Here is a 9,589-nt window from a genome sequence, read left to right on the forward strand (position 1 = left end):
GTTGCCCACTTAATGGCTTTATAGTTTGTGCTATGTAATCTAGTGTAAGTAGGTGATGCCATTTTTGCAGCCTCTTTAGCAAGTCGAGACTGAGACAATTATTGGAATGTTTGGAGCAGACTCAAAGTGAATGATAATCAAAGTACTATTTCTTTGACAAAAGATGAGGTTTTATATTCAAAATCTAAGCATATTAATATTCATTACATTATGTTAAACTTGAGGTAAAGAAGAAAATGATAGAGCTTGATTATTGTGCATGGTAGTCACTAAAGCCTTGAGAGAAAGAAAACATGAAGAGTAAGAGAGCTCTTGGTATTGCAAGAAGTCCAACTATTTCATCTACAACATGAAGAAATTTTGCAGACTCATGGACTTTAAGGGTGTTGATCAATATTCTGGGTTTTTCTTTGGAGCCCCACAAAAGGTTTTCATCTGAATATTAACCAATACCTAGGTAAGTCTACAGGGGCATTAGCACAGACTTGAGCGTTAGTGTTTTTCTTTTGTGACAATAAAAGCATAGAATACTTTATGCTTAAATGTCTCTGTTATAAAAGAGATAGTAATTGTACGCAGTCTATTGTATTACTATACTATCGGGCTTGCTCGTTTTGTTTCCATTGCTCTATCTTGTTTTGGCTCTGAGCTCCTCATACTTGTCTTTTGTAGATCCGTCATCAACAAACATTCAGACCAGTCCTAGCAATGGCTGAAACGGACATAAGGTTCTTCTAAATTCTAGGTACGCATTACACATCAGAGAGTGTAAGTGCCGCTGTGAGCAACACTTTTTTAACGCCTTCACTGGATATGAGTAGTGTTTGCACATGTGAGTGTACCTCCATGAGATGCATTCCCAAGAGGGATAAGCATACTCTGCTGCAAGTCAATGTGCTTGGTAGCACCACTATCAAAATACCAATCCTTGATATCTGATATGAAAGGCATGTATCATGAATGAAGGATTATAGTTACACACCACTGAAAATACCCTGTCTCATCATATGGATGTGTGTGTGTATAATTTGCAGATTCCTTCTTCTCTCTACTAGATGCAGTGGTGTCAGTCATTGCCATACCTGCAACCTTCTTCTTTTCTTTCTCCATCTGCTTCATGCACTTGTGGATGTGATGTCTGGGCTTCTGTAATAATTGCACTTGCCCTCCTCACTCCCCTTCTCGACATTCTTGCTAGAAGTACTTGTGGAAGCATTACTTGCTTCTATTACCCGCATGGGGTTTCCCTTTGACCTTCTGGTCTGCAACAAAGGTCTGATCTGCAGCCACCAAGCCACAGCGGTTCTGCCAATTTCTTCTCTTTTGTTCACTATTGCACATGTACAAAATATAGAATTTCTTTGCTGGCAACCTTGCAGACTAGTCGTGGCAACGGAACCAAAAGTCAAAATGCACTGAGGTGTCCGCGTGACATTGGATGCCACCTAGGAGACTGAGCTCTAAACAGCAAACTAATATAATGAAAAGAATCTATCCTACAATGGAAAACCTAAAACCTAACCTATCCTAATGAAAACCTAAAACCTAACCTATCCAATGGAAAACCTAAAACCTAACCTATCCTAATGAAAACAATAAATGCAAGCAAAACATGGCATGATATGAATTTCACATAGCATTCAATATCATGGGCACCAATGAACCATCTGCAACAAACTCATCCACATTGGCTAATTTCTCCTTGAGATCTTTCCCCTTACTCATGCATCTTAAGATTCTCCAACTGCCTTCCAAGAAAGGCAACACATGACTCATTGCGCATGTCATACAATCTGGCAAGTGTGTCTAAAGCCTCCTTGGCTGTTCTGCACGACCGAATATGAGGAATGATGGTCCATGCCATGGACAATGCTATCAAAGCATGTGCATTGGCATCACGTCCATCCCATCTATCTTGTTCCAAAGTAGGTGGTGCAGCTGCATGTGTCACTAACACGGATCCTCTTCTAGTAGCAGAAGATCCTAACTGAGAGGTAGTAGCTCCTCCTCCACAGGTAGTAGTGGTAGTAGTGATAGTGGAAGGAGAAGCTGGCCTAAGCTCAGCACCACCCAATACAGCCCTTTGGCAACAAGGAGAAGCTGGCCTACAGCACCACTCAAGACACCCCTCAGCCCTTCGGCAACAGCACATGGTGCATCATGTGTGACCACAATGGTACCATCGAGCTTATCCTCTGCTGCAAGCATGCCAAAAACATCACTGCAATAGAGGCAGAGTGCACAACTCCTGAAAATTCCACTAAACCACTGCTGAAGAAACAACTGCCTGCACAAATTTGAGTGCCAAAATGTGTTCCCACACAACACTGCAAGTGTATGTACTTGAAATAGAGTCCTCGAGGCACGACGTGTAATATAGAGCAAAAAACCCAGATTTGCAAAGGGCAAATGTTCTAAAAACAGAGCAAATCAGTCAAAACAGTCAAAATCCGGAAAACTTCTTGACCAATGCCACAAGAAATCAATAATTTAACTACCAAACTCTGTCTGTAGCAACAGCTGTCAGCTGAAGTTGACTTTAAGTCAACACAGTCAAACATTCAGTAAAAGTTTGACTGTAGCAACAAATAATCTTTCAGCAAATGGACGGAATCAGAGACTGGATAAAGTCGAATTAGACTCGACAGATAAAGGAGACCAATTTCAGCACACTCTCCAAATTTCAGAGATCTCTGCTTGATTTATTGATGAATCTGTTGGAAATGTAGACGCAGCACCAATTGATCTCCTGAATGTGGTGTAAAGCAAGGACACACAGGTCGTGAAGCAGGGAATGAGATTTGAGTGAGTGACAACTGAAGATACATAGCACAACCATGCTCACATGGAGTGCTAAGCACAAAACTGGCTTGGGGCCGGCCTAGGTTCTACATGATCACTCGATACTTTTGTAACCCAAGGCTTACAAGGTATGTATTTTATTTGTACAGAACTCCTCCTCTTGACAGGGTCAGTAGTGTATCTATGAGGCTCACTACCTTGTTTTTGCTCATTTTGCATACAAGAAAGCCCTTGCAAGTTTATTCTTGTATGTTCAATGAAAGTCAACTGATTCGGAGTGTAAGAGAGGTGAGGTCCTACGTGATCACCCGAAACTCCTGTAACTTAAGGTTTACAAGGTTCGAGTCCATCCTCATCCTACTAATAATTTGGAGTAAGTCAAAACAGAGGGCTCAAAATGTTGAGCCCAAGAAAAGGCATAAGTGTGCCATTGGTAAGTGGGTTAGAGGCTTTAAAGAGCCACGTGGCAGTACAAAGAACATTGGTAAGTGGGTTAGAGGCTTTAAAGAGCCACGTGGCAGTACCTTCTTTGCATCTGATGGCATGTGTGGCTTTCTCTCCTCTCCCCTGTGAGCATTGGCATGCATCTTGAGATCTTGTATGGAACTTGTCGCACATTTCGAGGCCGTATGATTGGTTGGCATGCATCTCGAGATGCATTTACTATTGTACGGGCCTGTTTGCATGGATTTCAAGGACTTTGCTGGGATGTATAGCCCCATTGTACACAAATTGAGGCCAATTGTTGATCGTACGTACCTATTGCACATATTCGAGGCAATACTCTGATTGTACAAAACGTTTGCACGCATCCCAAGGCCCATTACGAGCTGTACGGATCATCTTGCACACATTTCGATGCCTGACTATATTTGCTAAATTGTGTTCCTTTCCTTATGTCGTCTTTATGAGGTAAGTCTCAACAGGTTTGGTGTAAATTTCTAGAAATATCACGAGTGATCATGTCATTTTTTACCAATAATTGGCTTGAGTAGGGGCAATGATAATTCTGGGTAGGTTTTGCACAAAGTAAGGGAAGAGTTTAGATAGAGCATTAAAGATGTTAGCAAAGCATGGGTAGATTGCAAATTTGCACAAAGTAATTAAAAATGCTGGGTAGACTACAAATTTGTAGGGATAGTACTCCATGGGAACTGCCATTACCTCTAATCACATTTGTTGAATGTTCTCTCTTTATTCTTAGAGGTGTCATGGCTACGAGTGGAGTGGCCACCCTTTGATCCTCTACATTGAAAGCATTCTTCCCAATTCCTAAATGAAAACCTCCAATATGGGGTGTAGCTACAAATATATTGGGTCTTGTATGGAATTTTGAAAGCCACTTTATTCCTAGAGAAGATGAATTGTTTACCAAAATAGTAGTTCTAGATCATGGTGAATAACCATATGAGATTCTTGAGTGACTGATGACTAAATCAATTTTGACCTATCTAGTTGTTCTCTTCCATATTAAGATATTGTTAAGGTTATCCATGGTCACATAGAAACACGTGTTCACAGCCATGTGCCGATTGACAAAGGACCTCTTTACATGGTTTCCTAGTATATAAACATCTACACACTAATGGGCTAGTAGGCAAACACTACTTCAAAAGGTGAATTTTGTGGAAGTTTAATATCCAAAGCCTTACATTGGAGTCCGCCATTCATTGTGGATAAGAAAGCTACATTTCTCTCGCAATAGCGGATCCATTCATACGGTTTTGAGAGAAGCTCAAGATGAGGGACATCCCTTGAACTTGCTACTCAATTATTGTTCCCTTTACCATAATTGAAGAAAAAATATGCATCTATTTTTGGAGAATTGCAAAGAATCTAAAAAATGGGGGGGGGGGGGGGGGGTGTTGCCTCAAATGGAAAAGAAGTAATAACTACATCCACGAAGATTTTTAGCTCTCCATTTAGAAGCTAAGAGAGAGCTTGAAGATAGGCGTGATACCCTTGCATTTGATAGGGGCCTTTCGCTATTAGTATTGCTACAAAGTCGAGGGACCAGATATCATTGTGTATACAGCCCATACGCTACACGGGGCTGATGTTTTGTACTCTTCTGTAGAAAGCTTCAACAAGCCTGATGTTTCTCTCCTATACACAGGATTCGGCACGCCCCAACATCACGTCAGGACTGCAAAGATTAAAAGAAACTAAGTGGTAAGGAAGGCTCTTAGAGTCTAGAGAGACGGCAAAGATGTAAAAAATATGCTGCAAGAGCGCAGAAAAAGGAGTGAGCTTTCACTCATTCCAACCTCGCTCCAACGCCTGAGATCATGCCTCAGCCAGATCCTTGGCTTCCATAGCTAGGCGTTCTGCTTGGCGGCCAGCACGGGTCTGGCTGCAAAGTGGTCGCTCCCCTGCTAATCGGCACCTCGGCGTGGTTTTCTCTCCTTCCCTTGGGAGACCTGTGGTGACCTCCAAACCGCAATGTCAACAGAACGCACACTAATATGGAGCCCTCTGCGCATTTTCCACACAGAGTGCAGAAAGCGTGGGAATAGTAGGTGTTCGCTGCCCACACAGAGGACTTGCTCGAAGAAGAGCAGCAGCAGCATGAATTGGACGATGCGAATTTGAGCGTGCAAGTGGAATCGCATCGCACAGACCACTTCTTCGGATCCAGTTTGTCCCCCGCGAAGTAGGCGGTTGCCACCATAAACATCTCTGCAAAAAACTTCGGGGCCATGCTTGAAGGCGGTCTCCCACATGTTGTGCAGAAGGCGTGCCTGTGGTACAAATTGAGAGCCCATACGCTCGGTCTCTCCTCTGCGGAACATGGGCATCTTCCGCGGACGTCGTCGTCCAATCTCGTCACCAGCACAAGTTTGGAAGGGTCCGTAAGGTCTGCCGGGAAGTCCGACAGCTCTGAGAGGGAGAAATGGCGAGAGTTGCTTGCTTCATATGGTGCTCTGGGGCTCATAGAAGCAGGAGAGGAAACTGTGCTGCTGGATCTGGATTTGCTAGGGGAATCCGCGACCTCAATTCCGTAGAGTTCAAGCTCCCTCCTGAGCTTGAACATCTCTGGTCCGGACATTTTGGGAACTGCTGCAAAGCTTCCATAGCGAAGAATGGTCATCATGTTCTGGAATACCGATTCTTCGCAATCGATGACGACGGGCAAGGACAGATCTCCCAGTCGCCCGGCCAAGAGAGATCTGAAGTAAGAAGAACCGCGCAAGGTGTCGATGGTGAGCGTGTAAGGAGTCCTGTTGTTGCCTACAAGGATGGTGAGATCGGAGTGTGGAGTGGTTGCAGAGCGAGGTTGAATGTTCCCGAGATGGAAGGGATGGGAAGACGGTGTAGTGGAGTGAGGGGGAAGGTGGCATTGGTGGTGGTGGAAGGAGGGGGGGAGGTCGGGAGGGAGGAGGTGGAGGGGCTGGTGCTGTCGAGGCATGTTGGGACTTGGGAGGGAGGAGGCTTGGGATAGAGTCTGCAGAAGTGGGAGGGAGACTGGACTGTGGAGAGGACGAAGGAAGCATCTCTGATATATCTCTTCAAGGCCCTCGTGCCCCTTTCAAGCCTCACGTCATAGGTGACGAGACCAACTTCATTTTCCTTATGATTTTATGTTGGCGTCGACAGTTGGACTCTCCCTATTCGTTATCATCGACTCCCTTGCATGATAAACAAATTGGTAACATTTGTGTTCGTATCTCCTTCCCCCCAATTATTTGGATATCTATTTAGAGGAGCTCCCCGCGTCAAGGCTCGAGCTCGGAGGCTCATAGATGGGCGGCTATCGTAGTGGGAGAAGTCGTGTCCCCGAGAGTTTGATTGCTAGCTTTACTCCTTGTTGCACCGCTTGCCACCCGCTGAGCCAGTCGCAACTAGCTTCATCCAAATTGCAACAAAGGCACCTTGAGGTTGTAGAGGAAGCGGATTTGGAAATACTAGGCAACCGGGCTAGCATTCCACCGCTAGCAAAATTGCGGCTCTCAATATCTTCCAGCCATGGGGTTCTAAAAATGTTGTGCCAATGAGGCCTCCCCACAGTGCCATTGGCTGGCACAAGGAGGTCCTCATAAATGCTGTCGATCACCGTGCATGCTCTTCACTACCTCCAATACATTCTCAATGACTTTGGCCTGTAATTTATATTGGTTCACTAAAAAAGAAGTGGAAAAGCATCAAAATTGATGAGTATGCTTACCATATCAAGGTCCCATGTGAATTTATAATATTTGCCCTTCAACTTCAAATCCTTAGCATTGCAACTTCTTTACATACGAAATTGTAGCTATTGCCTTCACACATTCATTCACAATTAGTAGCTCGCCACATTGTTTTGCTATCGTCATTTTGTTGGCTATACTATTAGCTCATTTGCATGAAGTCATTTGCAAATCTCATTGTTGTAAAGTAGGAAGCCCTTAACTATCATAGTAGCATCTTGTCCTACATCAAAACTCTACGCTCATTGATGCCAATCACTCAATGAATAAATTTCATTTTCATTGATGGTTTTGTATAGTCTTAAACATTCTAATATTGACTTTAATACATAGAGGCTAGTGCACTAGACAATGAATCCTAATGGACTTTAACATAGTAAATTGTTATTGTAGTTATTATAACCAAGAATTATATTTTGCCCTCTAGATGGACAAGGGAGACTTTTGTCTCATTATTTAATGCTCTCAAAAAATTTTAAGAAGATGAATCATTGGGGGATGGAGGCAATGGAGAGGGGTTTTAATTCCCTCCATTCATGATTAGAATGGAGTACATCCAATGAGTGGACAAGTGTAGCACCCTCCATTCAAATTTGCATGTGGCTACACCTCATTATACTATTTGCCCTCCAAGCCATTGTGCAAGTGGTCGTGGCTTAGGGTTGTCACTATGTAGAGATTGTAGGAACAAAGTGGAGACAGGTTGTGAACACAAGTGAGCAAGAGTGCACACACAACAAAGCTCCAATAGAAATGTTCAAATGAAACAATACAAGTACTTGGTATATATAGTACCCAAGTACTATTGGTCAACCATAGGGTTGACTTTATGCCTACAACACCATATCTTTGTAATCTCTTACAAATCCCCTCTTAAAGATATGGCTGAAAGTACCCTGGAAACATCTCAGGTGTACCCTGCAGTACCTAAAGTACCATGGTTGCACAAATTCATCCAGATGGATATGCAACCTATGGGAGTACATGAAAACAATGTCATTGTGAATCACTTCACAACCCCCTTTGACATTGTGAGAATGTCTCCTATCCCCAAGCCATGTTGATGTCATAAGAAAAGATCTGTTGACAGGGCTTTGGTGAAGATATCCACCACATTGTCCTCAGACAATTGTCCTCAGACAATAGATGAGATCAATGAAGCCATCAGAAATACAATCCCATACATAATGATAATGATTTTCAATGTGTTTCATGTGAGCATGAAAGACTGGATTGTTGGGTATGGCAATGCAACTTTGGTTGTCACAGAAGATAGAGTTTGCTTCGCCATCCTGTGCGTGATGCAAGTCACGCAAAAGCTTCCTTAACCACATTAACTCCATAGTGGCTAAATTTGCAGCTTTGTACTCTGCTTCAGTGGAGGAAAGAGAGACTCGCTCTTGCTTCTTATTGAGCCATGAGATACAGGCTGAACCCAATGAGAAGTAATAGCCAGTAGTGGACCGTCTGTCGTCAATGTCCCCTGACCAATCTGAGTCAGTGAAACCACTCAGCTTTAGATCACAATCTGAAGCATAATGCAAGCCAAGAGAGAGAGTGCCATGGACATATCTCAGAACCCTCTTTGCTGCATTCCAATGTGTGATCACGGGACAATGCATGAATTGGCTCAAAAGCCCTGTGGCGTAGGCAATATCAGACCGTGTGGAGCATAGATATATCAAACTGCCAATCAACTGCCTGTACAAAGTGCCATCAAACTTTTCAGTAGTATCATGCTTACTCAGCTTGAGTCCCTTTTCCAATGGAGTAGCCATAGGCTTACAGTTCTCCATTTCCTTCGAATATTGTCTATGACATAGAGATCCCATCATGGGTCTGCCAAAACTCAATGCCAAGACAATAGTGCAATAGGCCCAAATCTATCATGTCAAAGTTGTGACATAAAGCAGACTGCACTGTTATAATTTGCTGCAAGTCACTGCCAGTGAGTATAATGTCATCCACATATAGTACCAACATGACCAATTCTGATTTTTGCTGCAGAACATACAGATTTGGCTCTGTATGAGTGTTTACCAAGCCTTGGGATAGCAAAAACTGATATATCTTCTGATACCACGCACAAGGTGCTTGCTTCAGCCCATATAGAGCCTTCCTGAGCTTGCACACCTTATGCTCTTGTCCCTTCACCTCAAAACCTTGGGGCTGATGTACATAGACCTCCTCTTTAAGATCTCCATTGAGGAAAGCGGTCTTGACATCCATCTGGTACACTGACCAACCATAAAACGCAATAAGAGAGATGACAAAATGAATGGTGGTCATCTTAGCCACTGGAGCAAATGTCTCTTCATAATCTATCTCCTCCTCTTGTGCATACCCCTTGGCAGCCAAACGGGCTTTGTATTTCTCAACTGTGCCATCTGAATGGTATTTCACCTTATAAATCCATTTCATGCCAACCACATTTTTCCCAATGGGCGCATCAACCAAGTCCCATGTGGCATTCTTCTCAATGGATTTAATCTCAACTTCCATAGCTTTCTGCCATGCTGGATTATGCTGAGCATCCTTGAAGCTCTGCGGCTCATTTTCAACTTGCATCACTTAGGTCATCAAAGCAAAATTGACCTTTT

The sequence above is a fragment of the Dipteris shenzhenensis genome, chromosome 31 (genome assembly GCF_047967505.1).
Source record: "Dipteris shenzhenensis isolate YYH24624 ecotype China chromosome 31, Dip_SZ_1.0, whole genome shotgun sequence".
Taxonomy (NCBI): Eukaryota; Viridiplantae; Streptophyta; class Polypodiopsida; order Gleicheniales; family Dipteridaceae; genus Dipteris; species Dipteris shenzhenensis.